This window comes from Helianthus annuus, chromosome 15 (assembly GCF_002127325.2).
Source record: "Helianthus annuus cultivar XRQ/B chromosome 15, HanXRQr2.0-SUNRISE, whole genome shotgun sequence".
Classification (NCBI taxonomy): Eukaryota; Viridiplantae; Streptophyta; class Magnoliopsida; order Asterales; family Asteraceae; genus Helianthus; species Helianthus annuus.
In genome coordinates, this window is record NC_035447.2 from 19,381,812 (window position 1) to 19,390,496 (window position 8,685).

The following is an 8,685-nucleotide window of genomic DNA, read 5'->3' on the forward strand; positions in this document are numbered from 1 at the left end:
AGAGAGGCCAGTTAACGTACAATACGGCTTAACGTACATCACGTACGACAGATAATTACGCACGTTTATTTTAAAATCATGCACGTTATAAACTAAAAAACCCAAATCACGCATGTTGGAAAACATTAATCACGCATGATGAAAACATTAATTACGCACGTTATACACATAATCACGCACGTTGTCGTACGTGATGTAAGTTAAGCCGTAATGTATTTTACCCAATTCCTATATGTATGTATATATATATATATATATATATATATATATATATATATATATATATATATATATATATATATATATATATATACACGTATATGTATTTTGGGGATGGTTCAAATGAAAACCACTTTTATCGCGAAAACTCGAAAACTAACTAAAAAATCATAAAAAACACACAATTTTTTTTTCTTTTTTTTTCAGTTTTATTATTAAAATCGCTAGTTTTTTTATATAAAAAAAACTTTTTTCAAAAAAATAAAAAAATAAAATTTACACATGTGTCACACATGTGAATTATTACACATGTGCACTATAAATTTTTTTTTTTTGAAAAAAAGTTTTTTTATATAATTTAAATAGCGAAAATTGGTATGCAAAAAAATATTTTGGTATGTTTTTAGGCCTTTTTAATTAGTTTTCGCGATAACTAGTGGTTTTCATTTGAACCTTCCCCTATATCTATACATATATATATAGCGAGAAGATCATGCGAGAACCACCTCTTATTTCGAGAACCGCGAGAACCAATGTGAACACAACCAAAAATGCCTAAAAATAGCTAAAAGTCACACAAAATTTTTTTTTAATATCTTTTATATAAAAATCGCTACTTTTCGAAGCCAAAAAAAAAATTTTTTTTTTAAAAAAAAAAATTTTTGGCAACTAAAAGTAGCGATTTGAGCATAAAAAATATTTAAAAAAATTTTAGATTTTTTTTTATTTTTTTAGTTTTTTTTTTTAAATTTTTTTAGGTTTTTTTAGGTTTTTTGGGGGTTTAGTTTTTAGCATTTTAGCTTGAGGGGGGGGGGGGTTAGGTTTTTTTTATGTTTTTTGGGGGTTTTAGTTTTTAGCATTTAGCTTGGGGGGGGGGTGTTAGGTTTTTTTTTTTTTTTTTGGGGGGGGGGGTGGGGGTTAGGTTTTTTAAGGTTTTTTTTAGGTTTTTTTAGCTATTTTAGGTTGTGTTAACATTGTTTCTCGCGGTTCTCACAATAACGGTGGTTCTCGCATGAGCCCCTCGCTATATATATATATATACATATATATATACATATATATACATATATATATATATATACATATACATATACATATATATATATACATATATATACATACATATATATACATATATATATATATATAGGGGACCGCTAAAATGAAAACCACCTCCAGTTGTAAGAACCGCGAGAACCACTCTCAACCAATCAGAATATGACAACTCAAAAGGTAGTTTGGTCATTTCCTTTTAATGTCTAATCTCTCCTGTCTCTCTCCTCTCTCCTCTTTTAAAGTTGCTTTATTCTCTCACCTCTCCTCTCTAGTTGCAGACTTCTCTCATCTTCAAACAACCCTACAATCTCAACCCATCCTCCATCCTCCTGCTCCGATCCTCCTGCTCCGATCTCAACCCACCCCTCCATCCGGGTCACCTTCAGTGATGACCGGCTGTCTTCCACCACCGTCGTCTCTATCATCTCCGCCGTGTGCGGCGGCGGCTTCGTCTTCCACCATCGCCGGGTCACCTTCATTGATGACCGGCCGAACTTCTTGTGTTGGCTACTGGTTGAACTGAAAAAATGGGTTTTAACGGTATGTTTTTTTGGATCTTGTGTCTCTGTTTTTTTGGGTTTTGATCTTGTGTCTCTGAATTGTAAATTAGGCCCCCTTGGTTGTCGGCTACCCCCAAACACCACACCCTTTTGTCTCTAAACCCGGTGGTGTCGTCGATGCCGGTGATGCCGTCGATGTCGGTGGTGCCGGCGATGTCGTGTGGTGCCGGTGGTGCGATCGATGTCGGTGGTGCCGGTGGTTGGGTGGTGGCTAGAGGTGGTGCCGGTTTTGGGGGGTGAAGGAAGAGGGTGTTTTTTAGGGGTGGTGGCTACTGGTTTTGTGAAAAACAGTGATGTTCATGTTCCTTTTTGCTGGGTTTTAGTTGAATGATGTTCATGTTCATGTTTTGTTTGAATGATGTTCATGTTCCTTCTAGGTTTGATTTCTGTTGAATCTGGGTTTGAATGATGAACATGTTGAATCTGGGTTTGAATGATGTTTTTGGGGACCTTTTTGATTCTGTTGCCTTATTGAATATGGGTTTGATGTTTGAATATGGGTTTGATGTTGAATCTGGGTTTCATGTTGAATCTGGGTTTGAAATATGTTTGAATGCTGTTCTAGTTTCGTTTTGAATGTTCAAATCGTTTGAATATGGTATTTGAATATGGTGCCTTATTTTGAATCGGCTGTGATGATGAAAAAAAAACTGACGATTTGCGCAGCAAGGATGACGGAGGGTAGGGTTTTTTGAACCCGCAACCCCACTTTGCAGCCTCTGATTTATCGGAAAATCTGAGCCAAAACTTCGTTTTTTTTCGAGATACACTTTTGTTTTGTTGTTGTTGTTTTTTTATATTCTTTTCCCCCGTCGATGACGATAAAAATCTATCCGAGACACCTACCGGCTTTGCGATTTACGGGTGCGTTCGTCTTGCGTAAACAAGTTTTCGTGTAAAAAAGTTTTTGTGGAAAAAAAGTTCAACCGTAAACTTTATGTAAAACGTAAAAAGTTTAACGTAAAACTTAAAAAAGTAAAACGTACAAAGTTTAACGTAAAACTTAAAAAAGTAAAACGTAAAAAACTGGGGCGTAAAACGTAAAAAACCGACGTGTAAAACGTAAAATAACATTAACGTAAAAACTGGCGCGTAAAATGTAAAAAAAACGTTAACGTAAAAAACCGGGGCGTAAGACGTAAAAAACCGACGCGTAAAACGTAAAAAACCGACGCGTAAAACGTAAAAAACCGGGGCGTAAAACGTAAAATAACATTAACGTAAAAATTGGTGCGTAAAATGTAAAAAAACGTTAACGAAAAAAGCCGGGGCGTAAAAAAAACGGATCTTCAAAACGTTTTTTTTAAACAAATCTTTAAAAAAAATATACTAAAAATTTGATTTCAAAAAATTTGTTTAACAAAAAAAATCAGTTTATAAAATAAAAAACAATAAAGTAAAAAATGTAATTAATGAATATGACAAAAAAGGTAATTTAAAATTAATATATACAAAAAGACAAAAAAGACAATTTTACTTATATACCCTTTAAGAATAAAATATTAAAAACATAATAAGACAAAAAATACTTAATATTATTTTTTAATACTTTCAATCTCATCCATCCATCTACTTGATCTAATGGCTAGAAAGTGGTTCTCGCGGTTCTTACAACTGGAGGTGGTTTTCATTTTAGCGGTCCCCTATATATATATATATATATACATATATATATATACCAGTCGTGTACCCGCGTGATTCGGCGGGAAACCTATCACTTAGGTTGAGTTCACTACTCTTTCACCAGCATGCGTCTCGGAGGGACAAACCCTTATTCCTGGGAGGAATACTTTTTAAATGTTGTAATTTAATTTCGATGTCAGTGAATAAATTCAATCTCTATCATGTAAGTCCCTACTTGTTAAGCATTCGATGCTTGTTACCTTTAGGTTTGACTGATTGATTGTAATAGATTTACTTTATTTAAACTTTATTTATGATTCATTCAATTCCTGAGAGTGCTAGTAATTGGGATATATTTGATATGGATTAGTGTTAGTAATTTCAGTTGATTGCTTGTATGATAACCTTTCGTTGTTTTATAATAGAAGTAAGGAGTCTTTAGGTAATCACAACCAATTAATTGAATTAAACAATCATGTTTATGTGATTCTCACGATTAAACACATAGTTGACATTGCTTTGCATCTAAAATCCGGAGGAACCATTGTTTTCTCCATTGTTTACAACTTCGTTTTTTTATGTTAAACCAGCAAAAGTGGAGGCCGGAGTTGACGCCGGAAAATGACTCTGGTGATCGGAATTGCAGGGAGGGGTGAAGGGTGTGGGGGTGTGTTGTGCGGCTAAACGATTATGAGTGTATTTAGGGTTTATTATTATAAAAAGAGATGGAGGTTTATAGTTAGGGTTTAGGTTTAGGGGGTTGGGTTGGGCCAGGCCCAAACATGTGAACTTGTTAAATAGCTATGTGTCTCGCTCGAGCGGACTGGCCCGATTATATTAATACTAAAATATGACGGTAACTAAAATAGATAGATATGCATGCCTATTAAATTAAGTACGCGTAGTCCACGTTATCAGTTAAACGGTGTGCTCCCCTCGTCGTAGTTTATTATTAAATAATAATAATAATAATAATAATAATAATAATAATAATAATAATAATAATAATAATAATAATAATAATAATAATAATAATAATAATAATAATAATAATAATAATAATAATAATAATAATAATAATAAAATACCCTTCTCTCGATGATCGGGATCGAGAGTACGGGTTATCACACAAACACTCTCAAATCACTCCATAATCTGCTGGAATTGCATGAAGAGACAAAATTGTCTTAAGTCTCAAAGTGAGTTCAAACTCACTTTTCTTCATCACTTCTTCATCTTTTCTTCCACTACAAAGCTTGGAACACCTCTAGGAGTGTTTCCACAAGTTTACCATGGTAAACTAAGGTGGAACATCACCAATTTGAGGTCAAAACTTCTGTTTTCGAAGAATTTTATGTAAATCTTTAGAACCTTTAGTTTTTCATGTGAATCTTGTGCCTAACTTATCTCTAATCTCATCTATGATTATGAGACTTGTTTAAGGTTGATTCTCATAAGTTTAGAGGTCCAAGAACCTCATAAATTTTCTGTTTTGATAAGGTTTCGACAACCTACAAGTGATGAAATCATCCAAGTCTACCATAGTTCATGTGGCAAGACTTGTGTTTTGGTAAAGGTGTGAAACATGGAAGCCTTGGCTATCCAAACTCATTCCACCACCTCACTTGATGTTTTATCATGATATTCCAAGTAGTTTCTTAGTCCTAAAGTAACACAATCCCACCACATCTCCAACATTTTCCATGATGGGTGTGAAACCCTTGGGTTGATCTTACTTGGCTACTTGATGAACTAGTTAGTCTTTATTTTGTTTTCATTCATGACGAACCGGGTTTAACAACCATGTAAGTAAACTTTGTGCTTTGGTGAATCATACAAATAGGTATACATACCTCCATGCTTGACTTACATGAATTATATGACAATATATGATGGACGATATTGTATAACTTATAATATACAATACATATATAGCCGAATTTATAATACTAACCGAGTTATGGTTAGATGTTATGAACTTAGACTACATTATCGTTGTCTTTTATTCCTCATCATTGATTCTAATGGGCAAGTTAGGACCCATGAAATCACATTAAACTCAGTGTTAAAACGAGTGTTTAAGACATGATATAATTTCACATACATATACTTGTACACTAAACTAGGTTTAAAGAAGTTCGCGGCGTTGCGGCGAATTTCTTTTGTTATTTAGTCTGTGTTTAGATGTGTTTTTAAATCACTATGAGCGTGTTGCGAACGGAACTACTGACAATAAGAAAAAGAAAATGTAGAAAAAAACACTAAAAGATAACCGAGAGAAAATCAACCAAAAAAGTTGTATGGTAACGATGTTGTTCGTATGAAAACTGTGGTCAGAGATGAGCAAATTGTTCTGGGTACCGATACCAAATTTGCCGAACCGAACGATCTTAAGTACCAATTCGGTACCTGCTTTTGGCGTTCCTGGTACCGATTTACTACCGTTTTTTACCTTCATATACCGGTACCGTAACCGGTATTTTCGGTATCAGTACCGATTCTGTATCGGTTGGCACCAAGCTCATTCCTACCCATGAAACTAAAAAAAGAAAAAAATTAAAAAAGTTGAAGAAAATCAACAAAAAAAAAAGTTGTATGATACCTTTGTTTGTACGGTAACCGTGATCAGGGATGAGCAAATGGTACCGGGTACCATCACTAAATTTCCCGAACCAAAAGATTTACAATATCAATTCGGCACCAACTTTTGGCGTTAGCTGTATTAGTGCCGGTTTTTACCTTCATGTACTGATATCGAACATGACCGTACCAGTATTTTCGATACCAGTACTGGTTCGATACCGGTTCACACCAAGCTTATCCCAACCCCTAATATTAAAAAACGATTAAAGTTAAAAAGTAAAGAAAATAACTATTATTATAATATTAAAATAATAAAAGTATTAAAAAACTATATATTATTATAATATTAAAATCATTATTCATTTCAATTCGTTTATTAATATATAAAATAATATATAAAATAATTCTAGCTCCGAACTATCCTCCAAATCCAAATACTCACACACCTTTGTTTCCCCATGTAGGGTAACTTCGGTGTTCCCATCTCAACGACTTATCAACTTCGCGGTTCAACTCGGAAAGCTTGCAAACCGTAAATATACATGACCCCTTTTCGTTTTATCACTTTTGGGTGCAATATATACATTATACCAAAAATTCACACAAACACTTATACGCAAACACTTTATTTATGCAATTGAATCCAACATACATACTTTAAACGTTTATACTTAGAAATACATGCATGCAAGAAAATTTACTTGCAAAATACTTTGTCATTAACTTCATACAAGTCTTCCTTAACATGTATAGCGCTATAGCAATAACGCACCGCCCGTATTCATGAGGTCATATTAAGTTAATCATAACGGTCTTGTCGTTGGTACGACAAAATTACGCTAGTGGGAATCTTTGGGTTGACAAGTATGAGTTGCATGCTTGATTATATATGTTATGCCTTAGTATACATTATTGCCATGTGGATTTCGTTAAACTCTTTATAGTTATGCTAGTACACTTAAACTTGTATGCTCGCCAATACTTTATGTATTGATATGTTACTTTACTATATATTGCAGGATTGTGATCATGACGCATCGAACAGAATCTAGTAGGAAGGACTTGAAACGCACCAAACGTTAATTTGTGTTTATTAGATTAGTCATACATACTTGTTGCACTTTTGTTTCCAAATCATGTACTTGAACTGTTAGCAATGAAAAGAAAATCTACTTTTTAAATACTTATCACGCTTAGTCATTAAGAAGTCTCTTGCAATCTCGTTTTCATCTCACTCCGATGTTTCCGCTATCGATTGAGGTGTGACATAAATAAATTAACCCACCAAAATATTTTTCTCTTTAACTAGATATGTCGATACTATCGTTGATAAACACTTGTTGAATTTTCTTTACGTATATGAACTGATTAGTTCACATGAATTTATATATTTGACGGTGATCCCGAGAATTTAGGTGACCTGTCCGAGCTCGAAAAATGTGCACTATAGGCCTTAACAAAATATAACGCGAAATAACACGCAAAATAATCCCTAACTAATCAACAATTAACGCCAAATAACACACAAATAATCGACAATCACACGCCAAATAACACCTAACTAATTATACATGGTCAGTGCCACGGAACCTTGCCATTTGCGAGTCACCAAGACAAATTTGCATGCAGTGACGGAACCAAACTTTTATGACCAGGAATGGCAATATAAATTTCTATACACGTTTTTTATTTATATTTTTGACGATTGATGTACTATAATCACTATAATGACTTTAAATTGCTAACGCTAAGCTAGATATTTTAACAATTACCATGTTTTGAGCTTTTTTATACAAGTTTATTATAAGATATAGATATCTACATTAACTTAAATAATGTATTAATTAGAAATGGCAATAAAGTAGTTAAATAGAATAAAAACTATCCTAAACAAAAAAAAAATATACTTTTTAATACTAAATTTAAGAAAGAAGTGAGTAAACATATAAAAGTAAAAAATTTATTTGATATAAAGCTGTTGTTTTTGGGTGTTTAAACCCCACACGTTTTTATAAATTTTGAACTGGGGCACAAAATTAACGTTTACAAAACCCAATACTAAAAAGTCATATAGGGCGTGGCATATTGCTTCCTTCATTATCAACATTCAAACCTTAATACTGAAACTTCAAATACACCTTACCGGGGAAAAAGTTATGATCACCTTACCTTCTATTATCTTTCAAATATGATGATAATTAAAGGGCCAAAGTATCATAAACCTCATTGTTGGATCTTGGTTCAGCGAAAAATTGCTTCACTAACCCACCCCCTCCCTAGTTAAAGAAAGTTATATGCCCTAAAATCACGGGCCCTGTCTGGTGGTACTTCCCACCTACCACTAGGGCCCCTCTGATATATTCGATCAATATTTGCACATATGTACAAGTGATGCTTCCATTTTGAAAACAACGTTTGACATGTGATCAAGTGTTTTGGTTCACATCTAAAGCAATACTTTCATTTCGAGTTAGAAATTTTCCTTTTGAGTAGTTTTGCATTGGTGATAACCGAGTTTTCAAAATTAAAAGTTATCATCATCAAAACACGAATATGGTTAGCAGATGATACTATGCGGGGCGTGTACGGCACCATCTAACCCGAGCTTTCAAGAATCAAAATGAAGTTATAATGTTAACGTCAT

The 8,685-nt window shown here is 33.6% G+C and overlaps 1 long non-coding RNA gene across 1 annotated transcript; it reads left to right on the forward strand.

Moving 5' to 3' along the window:
* The first annotated feature begins 1,563 nt into the window (after positions 1-1,563).
* Positions 1,564-2,330, forward strand: LOC110909559. Its single transcript, XR_002575450.1, has 2 exons — positions 1,564-1,815; positions 1,886-2,330. It is a non-coding gene; the product is annotated as an uncharacterized LOC110909559 (long non-coding RNA).
* Positions 2,331-8,685: the final 6,355 nt, after the last annotated feature.